This window comes from Malania oleifera, chromosome 1, assembly GCF_029873635.1.
Source record: "Malania oleifera isolate guangnan ecotype guangnan chromosome 1, ASM2987363v1, whole genome shotgun sequence".
Classification (NCBI taxonomy): Eukaryota; Viridiplantae; Streptophyta; class Magnoliopsida; order Santalales; family Ximeniaceae; genus Malania; species Malania oleifera.
In genome coordinates this window covers 1,484,584-1,499,466 of record NC_080417.1, presented here as the reverse complement: position 1 = coordinate 1,499,466, position 14,883 = coordinate 1,484,584, and the positions used below count along the sequence as shown (strand labels likewise).

Here is a 14,883-nt window from a genome sequence, read left to right as displayed (position 1 = left end):
AGAGGCACAGGTGCATACCGAAATGAAACAAAGAATGATATCACACGACAGCGACGGTCTTATGGCGCGTGGAAAGATGACACGTGAGTCAAAGTCGTACCAAAAGTGGGTCCCACTCATTTTGGTGGCTGGACCCCAGCAAACCGCCCATGTTAACTTTTATCCAGTTGCGAGATTTGGGCCTGGGCTGTCCAATAGGCGAGGCCCAAAACCCAATTGGGCCTGGGCTGTCCAGAACCCTTTTTTTTTTTGGCAATTTTAAAGAAAAAATTACTTCCTTGTTTGGCAATAATTAAATCCTAAGATCATTTTATTTAATTTTAGGACGAGGATGGAAGGGTGATTATGATGATTTTTATCTTGGAATGGAAACAAAGCTATTTTAGCACATGTTAAAAATGTTAAGTGTATTTTTTAATGTGTGGTGGCAAACATTTCAATCTTAATTTATATTTTTTCCAAATTAGTTTATCCAACTTAGGGGAACATTTCAAGACGTTAAGTATATACTTGTTATTTAAAAATACCAAATCAATCTATATGTTATTTTTTTAGAAACATTAAATTTAATTTTAATTATTTAAAGACATTTTGAAATACTAAATTGTGTCAGTGTCGAACAAGATGTATAAGATATTGTTTGGTACCAACAACCTGTTTGGTTAACATTTATAAAACTAATACAAATTAATAAATTAATTAAAAAGATACTTATTTTCATTTTCAAATCAAAATATAATAAAAATATTATTAAAATAGTATATTACAAATAATACACATTAAATAATTATTATAATAAAAATAAAATTTTTTATAATTATTTTATTTAATTGTTCTACTTTTAAAATTTACTTTACAATAAAAAATTTATTGGACATGACAATTGAAAAATAGTAAAAGTATTTTGTATTTAGCTTTAACTTTTTTTAAAAAAAATTTATGTATATTTTTTTTTCTTTTAATTATATTTAAGTTCATATAATCATTCAATTTTGATATTAATTTAAAAGTGTATAAAATAAATAATTTAATCTAAAAAAATATTTCTGAATATTAAATATTCTGACAACAATTTGTCAAAATAACTGTGTTAGCCCTAGTGGTTAAGGGTTCTCTTTCCAAGTTATTTTGATGATAATAACCCATTAGTGGTTCTTAAGTATGTTAACATTTTTCCTCAAGTTCAGTTCAGATATATAGGACAGTTCCAAGGCAAGCATGAGAGTCAGACAGATATCGAACAAGTAAAAAACAAATGACCATCAACAAAGTTCCACACATGGTACATCTATAGCTCAACCACCCAAACAAAGCATATACATATAACTCTACATTAACTGTATTTTTGTTGGGTTGTGTGTGTGAGAGGTAGGATGGATGTTACAACTCTTGTGAATATGGTGTGGTCAAGAGAATCTTGCAAGAGACGAGTAAATCACATAAATAGTTCATAATAGGTTAGAATATGAATTCCGAGTTTACATATGCATATCGAGTCACTTAACTGCATAAAATGTCAAAATGGCTTTCAAATATATTTTATTAAACCAAGACATCTTATAATTGATAAAAATTAATTATGGACAAGTTTGAACTTTAACTTGAATAAAAACCATTTTTAGACTTGTCCACATTCAGTTGGGAATTAAGAACAAATTCTCGAAACCTGTGAGAAACAAAATAGAGAAAAAATACACGTCAAAGAAAAATCAATCACATGCACAAGACAATATTTACGTGATTTGACAATTTTGCCTATGTCCACGGAATTGTAAGAATTTCACTATTATCAAGAAGAAAATACAGAGAGTGCGGCGGTACAATGCTCTCCCTCCCGCTCTCTTGCGAAGTGTGGTACCCTAATCACCAAAAAACAATCATTTTATATGCTGCACATAGGGTTCCGAATGGGCTACAAAACGGGCCCAAAAAATTTTCTCAAGGGCGTTGCCCCTGGACCCCCACAAGTACAGCTTGGGCCGCTTAGTCCATGAGGGCTACAACTTAAACCTTACAGCCCAAGCCTTCACTCCATGGACTAAGCCTTAAGATAGAAATCTCTCATCAAAGAAAGGTCGGGTCATCATCCAGATTTAACGCAATTAGGCTCCACAAAAGCCCAACACATTCATTTAGGTCCTTATATAAAACAAAGAGACTTGTCGACGAATACAGGGGATTTGTCGATGAACACATGAAGGGAACTCGTCGACGTACACAGTGGAATCATTGACGATGAGATCCTAAAATCTTAGAGCATACTCGTCAATGAATACAGGGAATTCGACAACGAAGGTACAGTGGTGGCTCGTCGACGTATACAGGGAAATCGTCGACGAAGAGAAACCGAGACCTATTTGAATTCAGCAGAAAATACTCGTCAATGAACACAGGGGATTTGTTGACGGATGCATGTGAACGACTCGTCGATGAGGTCATGGAATCATCAACGAGTGTCGGGCTGCAAACATCATTTAATGCACAGTAACAACTAGTTTTGGGCTTGTCTTTTCTCCATTAATGCCCAATGGCTCTCCAGCGAGCTGCTCGTCCCTTTGCCTTTTAATATGAGTTTTGTGCATTCATTTCAAGTTAGTTGAGCACTTGGTTGTTAAACATATTAATTTAGCATTCATTTCTAAGTTTTCATCTTTGCTTGTACTCTCTTGCTCTTTACTCTTGTCTTACACATCATTTACAAAGAGATTAGTGGGAGGTTTGATTTGTAGTATCAGCTCAAGATGGAGCACTTTGAAGTTGTATCTAGTTGTCTTGATTTTTTGTATTGAGGGGTTCTTTGTGAGCCTTTGTAAGATGACTTTTGGTGAGCATCTTGTTGTAGCTCTTGGTAAACAGCTGGATTGTAAAAACTTCTCCGTCTTGAAGGATAGTGGATTTGGGGAATCCTTGAGTTGGTCTCAAGGCGTGGACATAGGCTTGGTGCCGAACCACGTTTATATGGCCGTGTTAAGCTCTTCTCACTCTTCCTCTTTTACATTGCTTGCTTGCTATTATTTACTTTGAATATAAATTGTGATATAATATACTTGTATCTTGCCAAGATAATTTTGTGACTGTAGAAAAAGTTATATATCCGCTAAAGACATCTATTCACCCCTCCTCTAGACGCACACTCGGGCCGACAAACTGAAAACCATAAAATATAGTTTTTAATTTTTTGGCAAACAGCTGAAAACCGACAACAAAAATTAAAAATTGACAATAGAAACAAACGTGTTTTATAATTTATTTTTCCACTGTGAAAAAATAAAAATAAAAATTACAAAATTGCAATGATACCAAACAGACCCTAAGTGATCAATATCTTTAAGGTGATATTGGCTCTACTAGAATGAGTCTGCTGCAAGAGAATAATGCAAATCACTTAGATATGATATAATAAAATCACCACTAGAAATTTGTAGACAACAAATATTAAAAATTTTTCTACACTATTTCTTTAAAAACAAAGTATGTGATGGCAAAAATAAGAGAGTGAGATGATGAATTTTGGGATTTTCAGTTTGATGATTAAATCTATCATTAAGGCTCCTTGTAATTACATGTGCGCGAAGGGATAACCACTCTTCAAAGAGTTGTCTTTTCAAACAGACTTGACGGTTGCATTTGAATTCATGTTTTATTTTGAAATGAAAAATATTTCCAGTAGTCATTTTTTAAAAATGAATTATAAAATTTTAAAAAATTAATTATAAATATTGGTCTTAGTTAATCACACACACAAGTACCGGTAAATATAATCAATAATTCTCACATAGTTCTTTTCGGGTATTTGTTTTGTAAATTATTATGTTCGAAAGTATGAATTTCGAGTTTTAAATTTAAATTTATCTGAATTTAGATCAAATATAATAAAAAATTATATTAAATTTTTTCAAATTTATAAAAATTTAAATTGAAATCCTGAAATTCGTAATGTAAATTAATCTTGTGTTTAAGAGCATGAATTGTGAAATCCTCATGTGTGAAATTTCATTTTATTTTATTTCAGAGTAGTCAATTTTTGAGTGTACATGCATGTGCTCTTTGACAAGACACCAGCTGCGAGCTTGTGACAGTGAGTACTGCCATACATATTATGGGTCTAGGAAGTCTTTTACGTGTAGAGGTGTAGCAATGTGGGGGCAGTGGAATTTCCAGAAACCCTATAAATGTGATTAGGGTTTGTAGGTAGCAATTGCATAAAATCAATTTGTTGATGTTGATGTCCATGTTGTTGTTGTTGTTGTTAGTCTTTTTTTTTTTTTTTTAATTATTTTATTTATTTTTATTTGTGAAAAAATCGAAAACAATTACCAAATTGAATTATCACGATATGAAAATTTCGGAAAGCGTATCTTCTTCGGAGAAAAAAAAAAGCTTCGTTAAAGGTAGTCCAACACAAAAATATATATATATATATATATAAAAGCGTACTTCGGGATGAAAAATTATTATTTTCACTTTTTTTATGAGTTAATATACATGTTGATTTGTGCATTTAGATTAATCATATTTTACAATATATTCACGTGTGCTTCTCTATATGATCCATTTATTTGAGAAATTATACAGGTCACTCCCCCGCTATGTGTTCGTGTGTCTATTTCCTAAATTATACACTTATTGAAAATGGATCTTCCTCTGATATTAATAAATGTATGACCAATTTGTCATGTGTTTAACATTTCAAAAATATACATGCGGATACGTGAAGGGGAAGGTCCCTTGTGTAATTTCTCGATTTATTTTGATTGGAACATTTATACTCATGTGTACCTTGCCGTCTATCGAGCACATGATGTAGCGACTCAAATTTTATGCAGCTAAAGAACTCAAATTTATTTATTTTTTTTAAAATTTTTGTTTGTTTGGATTACTACACTAATTGTAACGACCCGCTCCTTTTTCGCATATTATTTTTTTTTTATATAAATAAATTATCATCATATCATACATTCCAGCTCAGCAGGTCACAATCCACCTGGACCCGTGGGCACCAGGGATATAACAAAACATACAGCAGAAGCCTACGCAGCAGAAAGTACAAAATTATATACATCTCATCACAATGTGCATAACACATACCAGAGTCACTACAATTACTATCTCACAGTATATACATCCCAAAAATGAAATCTAGGGACAATCCCCACAAAAACCTAACTGTCCCTACCAAAAACTTACCCTTCCAAAGAGGGCAACCAACTGATCTAGATCAGCGGGGCTTTTCCCGCTCTCCTATCAGGGGCTCCTGAAAAATGTATAAGATTTAGGGGTGAGACACCTCTCAGTAAGGGAAATAAACTAATACCAGTGTGTGGCAACATGAGTATTCTGTGTTCTACATATACCATACATAACATATTCAATACTGTTTATCAAATCTGGGAAAACATATGCATATCAACACATAGCAGAATATACTGCATTTTCATAAACATATCTCATCTCATACACTAATAATAACATAAAACAATCCTGGTAGGTTAGCTGGCTGTTGTCATGTATTACCCCCACATGACTGGGTTGTGTGGCCCGAAGGCGGGACTTGACAATAGTTGGCCGACCACTGCCAAGTCAAACAGTAGTCTGTAGGTCCGATGGGTCTACCCAGACTGGTCCGTACACCAGGGGCGATAACAGCACACTTCTTGAAAATAACCACATCGACCATCCAATCTCACACCACTCCGTACAGCGGCGTTAACACAGATATCATGATCACGAAGACCATGGACACATAACAACGGTACCGTGCAAGTGCTAGCCTAGACCAAGCCAACCAGGTTCTGATATCATAAACATATACTAAAACCGTGATACATAAATATCTCATATCATTTATTTTCACATCAATCATATCATTTCACATATAAACGTGTATCATGAAAATCATCGGCCCATACGCCGGTATTACACATTTTAACATAGCACGGCCCATACGCCGGCAAATCACATAGCACAGCCCGTACGCTGGCAAATCACATAGCACGGCCCGTACGCCGGCAAATCTCATCCACATAGCACGGCCCATACGCCGGCAAATCACATATACATATAAAAATATCTCGGCCCGTACGCCGGTTTTCCATCATAGAAATCCATATCGTCCCCATTCCAAAAAAAACAGTATTTCACAACATTTTTATACTCATGCCACACTAAACAAATTTTCTACGTATTCAACATATAATCATTTAAACAGTATTTTCCAAATATAAATCATATATATAAATATATTTATTTTTCCTGAAACCAGATGCTATATATATATACATACATTTTCTCAAAACAAAACTAGCTTAGTTTATCCCCTTACTTGATTCCTGAAAAGCCCCTAAGAAAATCTCCCCCGTACCCACAAGGTTCTCAATTCAACACCCTGAAAATGAAAACTCGCAGAATTAAAGTTCAGTATTTTCGTACGTACAACATTTTCTATAACTACCACTAAGTCAAATTCGACTTTAAAAAGTCTTACCTCAACTTAGGGATGATTTCCCACGTTCCCAATCAACACCCTGGAACTGAAAATTTCCAGTATTAAAGTTCAGTATTTTTACGCGTATATCACTTTCTTCAACTGTCAAAAATCCAAATATTGAATATAAAGTCTTACCTTGGATTTGGGATGAAATCCAATTTCGTTTTCCTGACGATCCGTTCCGGCAAACTTGTAGAGAATTTCGCCAGGAGCGTCATGGTGGTTTCGGTTTGTCGATCCGGCGTAAAACTAACCCGAAATCGAAGAGAGAGAGAGAGTTGTAGGAGAGAGAGAGAGAGAGAAAGTGAGAGAGAAGAGAGACACGGCCAACAAATCCAAAAATTGGATTTCCTTCCAAAGCTTCTTAAAGAAGCTTGCTAATTTAATAATATATATATATAATAAACCTAAAGTAAAGTAAAGAAGCTTTCATACCTTTTTATATATATATATATATATATATACACACACACACACACACACAAGTATATATATATATATATATATATATTTGTTCCTTATCATACTGTTTATTTTATTTATTAATTTAATTAATTAATTTTATTTTATTATTTTATTATTATTATTATTATATATATATTTTTTTGGGTTACTACATTCCTCCCCCCTTAAAAGAATTTCGTCCTCGAAATTTACTGTTTCCGTACTCGCCATCCTTTAATCAGGAAAAATGGTCTACTCATTTTATTACCTATCCTCACTTATGGCGGAGGAATACCGTGGTTACATCTCGAGTCTTGGAAGATTACATATAAAAAAAGAAAACCATTCTCCCAAAACTAAAGTACTACACTATTCAACCATTACATGTACCTGCAACAGAAAACTACTTAACTATTTACATTTATTCACTCAAACTTCTTGAAATAAATGCGGATACCTTTGCTTCATCTGCTCCTCAGACTCCCAAGAAGCCTCTTCTACTGCATGATTCCTCCACAAGACTTTTACTTGAGGAATCATCCTGTTACGTAGCTCTTGCACTTTCCTATCCAGAATCTGTATTGGTATCTCCTCATATCCCAGTGAATCACTAAGCTCTAACTCATCATAATTGATGACATGAGAAGGGTCTGGGACGTATTTCCTCAATATAGCTACATGAAATACGCTGTGAATCCTGGACAATACAGGTGGCAAAGCTAGCCTGTAGGCTACCGGTCCCACTTTATCTAGAATCTCAAATGGACCGATAAACCTAGGACTAAGTTTACCCTTCCTCCCAAATTGCATAACCCCTTTCATCGGAGCTATCTTCAAAAATACGTGATCACCTACGTCAAACTCTAAATTCCTGCGGCGATGGTCGGCATAACTCTTCTGTCGGCTCTGAGCTGCACTGATCCTGTCCCTGATAAGACGAACTTTATCACACGCCTGCTGAACCAGCTCTGGTCCCACTACTCGCCGCTCACCCACTTCATCCCAAAACAAAGGAGAACGACATCTCCTACCGTATAAAGCCTCAAATGGTGCCATGCCAATGCTAGATTGATAACTGTTATTATACGCAAATTCTACTAATGACATGAACTGAGTCCAACTACCCCCAAAGTCTAGTACACACGCTCTGAGCATGTCCTCTAATATTTGTATCGTCCTCTCAGTCTGGCCGTCTGACTGAGGATGGAATGCCGTACTAAACGATAACTGAGACCCCAGAGCCTCCTGCAGACTCCTCCAAAATCGTGATGTGAATCTTGGGTCTCAATCCGACACAATAGATACAGGCACCCCATGAGAACGTACTATCTCCTGAATGTAAATCTCCGCTAAACGGCTGAGGGAGTAGCTGATCTTGATGGAAATAAAGTGGGCCGTCTTTGTCAATCGATCAACAATCACCCAGATGGCATTATGACCATGTAATGCCGTCGGCAGTCCTGACACAAAGTCCATCGATATGTGATCCCACTTCCACTCCGGGATGAATAACGGCTGCAACTGCCCTGCCAGTCTCTGGTGCTCAGCCTTTACATGCTGGCACGTCAAACACTGCGCTACATACTCAGCAATCTCTCTCTTCATACCACTCCACCAGTATGACTCTCGCAGATCTCTGTACATCTTCGTACTACCGGGATGAACTGTATACAAAGATCTGTGAGCCTCCTCTAGAATAGTCTTCCTGATCTCAGTATCGGCAGGAACACATAATCTGGAACGGAACCGCAAAGCTCCGTCATCTGCAATACTGAACTCCTCCCCCTGCCCACTCTGTACTCTGTCTATCACCTCCACTAGCTCTAGATCTTCCTTCTGGGCAGCTTTAATTCTCTCCTGTAGAGTAGGCTGTACCACTAGGCTGGCAATACATACTGGGAGATCACTCTCCACCAACTCTATGCCGAGTCTCTCCAGATCCATAATGATCGGATGCTGGATCCCCATAGCCGCCAACATCGGCTCCCTGGATTTCCTGCTCAACGCATCAGCTACCACGTTTGCTTTCCCTAGGTGATAACTGATGGTACAATCAAAATCCTTAATCAGCTCCAACCACCTTCTCTGCCTCATATTCAGTTCTTTCTGTGTAAAGAAATACTTCAAACTTTTATGGTCGGAGAAGATCTCACACTGCTCACCGTACAGGTAATGCCTCCAAATCTTCAGTGCGTGTACCACTGCAGCCAACTCAAGATCATGGGTAGGGTAGTTCTTCTCATATTCTTTCAACTACCTAGATGCGTACGCCACTACCCTGCCATGCTGCATTAATACACAGCCAAGTCCCTTCAAGGACGCATCACTATAAATGGTATACCCTTCACCCCCATATGGGATGATTAACACTGGTGCTGTGACTAGTCTCTGCTTCAGCTCCTGAAAACTCTGCTCACAACTATCGTCCCACTCAAATCTAACATTCTTCCTCGTCAATCGTGTCAAGGGCCCTGACAAAGTTGAGAATCCCTCAACAAAACGACGGTAATAGCCTGCTAGCCCCAAGAAACTCCTGATCTCCTGGACATTTCTCTGTCTAGCCCAATTCACTATAGCCTCAATTTTGCTAGGATCCACAGAAATACCGCCTCCAGATACAACATGCCCCAAGAACACGACCTTCTCCAGCCAAAATTCACATTTACTGAACTTGGCGTACAACTTCTTTTCCCGAAGTGTCTGCAAAACCTGCCTCAAGTGCGTCTCATGCTCCTCATAGGTCCTAGAATAGACCAGTACATCATCAATAAAAACAACAACAAACTGGTCTAGGTATTGGTGGAAGACTCTATTCATCAAGTCCATAAATACCGCAGGAGCATTCGTCAAACCAAACGGCATCACTAGAAACTCATAATGCCCATACCTAGTCCTGAAGGCCGTCTTTGAGACGTCTTGTGCTTTCACCTTCACCTGATGGTAGCCAGATCTGAGGTCAATCTTCGAATACACCCGTGTACCCTGGAGCTGGTCAAACAAATCATCGATACGGGGTAGAGGATACTTATTCTTGATTGTCACTTTATTTATCTCCCTATAGTCTATACACATCCTCATAGTCCCGTCTTTCTTTTTCACAAATAAAACTGAAGCTCCCCACGGAGATACACTGGGCCGTATGAAGCCCTTATCTAGAAGATCTTGCAACTGATTCTTCAATTCTGCTAACTCCACTGGCGCCATTCGATAAGGTACTTTAGAAATCGGCGCTGTACCGGGAGGTAGATCAATAGAGAAATCCACCTCACGGTCGGGTGGCAAGCCTGGTAACTCATCTGGAAAAACATCCACAAACTCCTTCACTACAAGCGTGCTAGCAAGTTTTGACTCATTCTCTGACATCTCTTTCACAACCGCCACAAACCCCTGACAACCACTCAGCAGTAGTCTCCTGGCCTGAATAGCTGAAACTAGCTGAGGCGGGGATTGTACATGTGACCCTACAAACTTGAATTCTGCTTCCCCCGGGGGTCTAAATATCACCTCTCGTGCACGACAATCTATGTTGGCAAAATTAGCTGCTAGCCAATCCATTCCAAATATAACGTCAAACCCATGCATGTCTAACACTATCAAATCAGCAGACAATGTTTTCCCCTGAATCTCTACTGGGCAGTCGCGGAGTACCCTACCACACCTCACTACCGACCTAGTCGGTGTAGATACCAACAGTTCAACATCTAATGATTGTGTTTCAGCCTCACATAATTTAATACACCCCAAGGACACAAACGAGTGTGTAGCTCCTGAATCAAATAATGCAATAACTTTAAAAGAAAGCATAATGACCATACCTGTCACCACGTCACCTGATGCCTCAGCCTCACCCGGCGTCAGAGTAAACACCCTGGCTGGAGCCGTATTCCTCTGCTGGCCCCCCCGTGGTGCTTGATAACCTCCCCGGTATGGTCTAGGAGCTGGAACTGCATCTGGTGGAGTAGGGCAGTCTCGTACCATGTGCCCCGATCTACCGCAGCGATAGCACACCGGAGCTGCATCTGGCGGGGTAGGACAATCTCGCACTATATGTCCCGATCTACCGCAGCGGTAGCACACTACACCACCAGCTCAACACTCTCCCCAGTGCCTCCTACCACAAGTCTGACAAACTGGAGGACCCTGCCCTGTCTGCACCTCGCGTCCTCCCGTCTCCTGTCTCCGCCCTCTACCATGATTACCTCTCCTCCACTGACCCGGCCTGTGACCCTGCTGATAGCTCGTAGATGCAGATCTCTTCCTCTGTCCCTGCTCATCCGCATCAAGACGCTCACCAATCTCTGCCAAGGACGCCCTGTCGACCAACTCAGCGAAGTCCTGGATCCGCAGCACCACCACCTGCCTAAATATACTCCGCCTCAAGCCTCTCTCAAACTGCCTCGCCTTCTTCACCTCATCAGGAACAATGTATGGGGCGAATCGAGAGAGCTCGATAAAACGTGCTGCATATTTCTGAACGGATAGCTGTCCCTGCTTCAGACTCAGGAACTCTTCTACCTTAGCCTCCCTCACAGTAGCTGGAAAATATCTATCAAAGAACAAATCTTTAAACCGGTCCCATGTCATAGCTATTGGAGTCACCCTTTGCTGCTCTAATAGTCTCACCGCAGTCCACCACCTCTCAGCCTCTCCTGTCAATTTATAGGTGGCAAAGAGGACCCTCTGTTCCTCAGTACATTGCAGCACAGCCAAAATTTTCTCAATCTCCTGCATCCAGTTCTCAGCGGCTACAGGATCAACTCCACCTGAGAACGCCGGAGGATTCATCTTCGTAAATTTCTCTATAGTGCACCCATGGCCTGTAGATGGACCACTCTGCTCCCTCGAGCTCCTAACAATCTCAGCCATAACCTGCTGAGCCACGCTACGTAATACCGCATCAGAGTCGGTCCCAGCTGCACCTGATGGTCCTGCTCCATCACTGCCACTCGCATGGGCACTATTTCCTTCTGGATCCATCCTGGAAAATCGCAGTTGCAATTCAGTAATCCTATCCTCATAATTTACCCACCTAACCTCACCACTCATCTCAACATTTCTAACTCATTGTTAATCCCCAGTCCTACATTCTAGGAACACAACCCGACAATAGCTTACTATGGTTTTCCTGAAATCGTCACCCCAGGAAAAACACAGAAACTACCACGGAAGTCCTGCTTCTAGACTGTAGAACAAAACCTCAAATCATTTCCTAAACTCTGGTATTGTTCCTGCTGCACTCTAAAGTCTACAGAACCTAGCAACCTAGGCTCTGATACCAACTGTAACGACCCGCTCCTTTTTCGCATATTATTTTTTTTTATATAAATAAATTATCATCATATCATACATTCCAGCTCAGCAGGTCACAATCCACCTGGACCCGTGGGCACCAGGGATATAACAAAACATACAGCAGAAGCCTACGCAGCAGAAAGTACAAAATTATATACATCTCATCACAATGTGCATAACACATACCAGAGTCACTACAATTACTATCTCACAGTATATACATCCCAAAAATGAAATCTAGGGACAATCCCCACAAAAACCTAACTGTCCCTACCAAAAACTTACCCTTCCAAAGAGGGCAACCAACTGATCTAGATCAGCGGGGCTTTTCCCGCTCTCCTATCAGGGGCTCCTGAAAAATGTATAAGATTTAGGGGTGAGACACCTCTCAGTAAGGGAAATAAACTAATACCAGTGTGTGGCAACATGAGTATTCTGTGTTCTACATATACCATACATAACATATTCAATACTGTTTATCAAATCTGGGAAAACATATGCATATCAACACATAGCAGAATATACTACATTTTCATAAACATATCTCATCTCATACACTAATAATAACATAAAACAATCCTGGTAGGTTAGCTGGCTGTTGTCATGTATTACCCCCACATGACTGGGTTGTGTGACCCGAATGCGGGACTTGACAATAGTTGGCCGACCACTGTCAAGTCAAACAGTAGTCTGTAGGTCCGATGGGTCTACCCAGACTGGTCCGTACACCAGGGGCGATAACAGCACACTTCTTGAAAATAACCACATCGACCATCCAATCTCACACCACTCCGTACAGCGGCGTTAACACAGATATCATGATCACGAAGACCATGGACACATAACAATGGTACCGTGCAAGTGCTAGCCTAGACCAAGCTAACCAGGTTCTGATATCATAAACATATACTAAAACCGTGATACATAAATATCTCATATCATTTATTTTCACATCAATCATATCATTTCACATATATACGTGTATCATGAAAATCATCGGCCCGTACGCCGGTATTACACATTTTAACATAGCACGGCCCATACGCCGGCAAATCACATAGCACAGCCCGTACGCTGGCAAATCACATAGCACGGCCCGTACGCCGGCAAATCTCATCCACATAGCACGGCCCATACGCCGGCAAATCACATATACATATAAAAATATCTCGGCCCGTACGCCGGTTTTCCATCATAGAAATCCATATCGTCCCCATTCCAAAAAAAACAGTATTTCACAACATTTTTATACTCATGCCACACTAAACAAATTTTCTACGTATTCAACATATAATCATTTAAACAGTATTTTCCAAATATAAATCATATATATAAATATATTTATTTTTCCTGAAACCAGATGCTATATATATATACATACATTTTCTCAAAACAAAACTAGCTTAGTTTATCCCCTTACTTGATTCCTGAAAAGCCCCTAAGAAAATCTCCCCCGTACCCACAAGGTTCTCAACTCAACACCCTGAAAATGAAAACTCGCAGAATTAAAGTTCAGTATTTTCGTACGTACAACATTTTCTATAACTACCACTAAGTCAAATTCGACTTTAAAAAGTCTTACCTCAACTTAGGGATGATTTCCCACGTTCCCAATCAACACCCTGGAACTGAAAATTTCCAGTATTAAAGTTCAGTATTTTTACGCGTATATCACTTTCTTCAACTGTCAAAAATCCAAATATTAAATATAAAGCCTTACCTTGGATTTGGGATGAAATCCAATTTCGTTTTCCTGACGATCCGTTCCGGCAAACTTGTAGAGAATTTCGCCAGGAGCGTCGTGGTGGTTTCGGTTTGTCGATCCGGCGTAAAACTAACCCGAAATCGAAGAGAGAGAGAGAGTTGTAGGAGAGAGAGAGAGAGAAAGTGAGAGAGAAGAGAGACACGGCCAACAAATCCAAAAATTGGATTTCCTTCCAAAGCTTCTTAAAGAAGCTTGCTAATTTAATAATATATATATATATAATAAACCTAAAGTAAAGTAAAGAAGCTTCCATACCTTTTATATATATATATATATATATATATATATATATATATATTTGTTCCTTATCATACTGTTTATTTTATTTATTAATTTAATTAATTAATTTCATTTTATTATTTTATTATTATTATTATTATATTTTTTTTTTCGGGTTACTACACTAATCCTGTATAAATATTTTTGGAATCGTTACATTTTTCCCTCATAAAAATTTCGTCCTCGAAATTTTGGTAGACATAATCCTAATTAAAATCTAAGGTAACGATAGGTTTATATCTTAGTGCTTTGATACCAACTGTAGCGACCCGAATTTTATGTAGTGGAAGACCTAAAATTTACTTATTATTTTTTTATTTATTATTTTTGGATTACTACACTAATCCTGTATAAATATTTTTGGGATAGTTACATTCTTCCCTCTTAAAAATTTTGTTCTCAAAATTTTGGTAAACATAATCCTAATTAAAATCAAACGTAACGATAGGTTTAAAACTATTTTAGTCTACTCATTCCTATCCTTATCCTAATTCCTACCTCTACTCTGATAAAAATCATTTCTAAAGTCTACAGGATCTATATCTTGGTGCTCTGATACCAACTGTAGTGACCCGACTTTTATGCAACGGAAAACCTAAAATTTATTTATTATTTT

The 14,883-nt window shown here is 38.6% G+C and overlaps 2 long non-coding RNA genes across 2 annotated transcripts; both read right to left on the bottom strand.

The window, feature by feature from the left end:
- Window positions 1-5,006: 5,006 nt before the first annotated feature.
- On the bottom strand, window positions 5,007-6,824 carry LOC131151621 (uncharacterized). The gene is made up of 4 exons (XR_009135737.1): window positions 6,623-6,824; window positions 6,485-6,530; window positions 6,323-6,385; window positions 5,007-5,254 (listed from the first exon to the last, which is right to left on the bottom strand). It is a non-coding gene; the product is annotated as an uncharacterized LOC131151621 (long non-coding RNA).
- A 5,410-nt stretch (window positions 6,825-12,234) lies between these two features.
- Window positions 12,235-14,143, bottom strand: LOC131151615 (uncharacterized). The gene is made up of 4 exons (XR_009135736.1): window positions 13,944-14,143; window positions 13,806-13,851; window positions 13,644-13,706; window positions 12,235-12,575 (listed from the first exon to the last, which is right to left on the bottom strand). It is a non-coding gene; the product is annotated as an uncharacterized LOC131151615 (long non-coding RNA).
- Window positions 14,144-14,883: the final 740 nt, after the last annotated feature.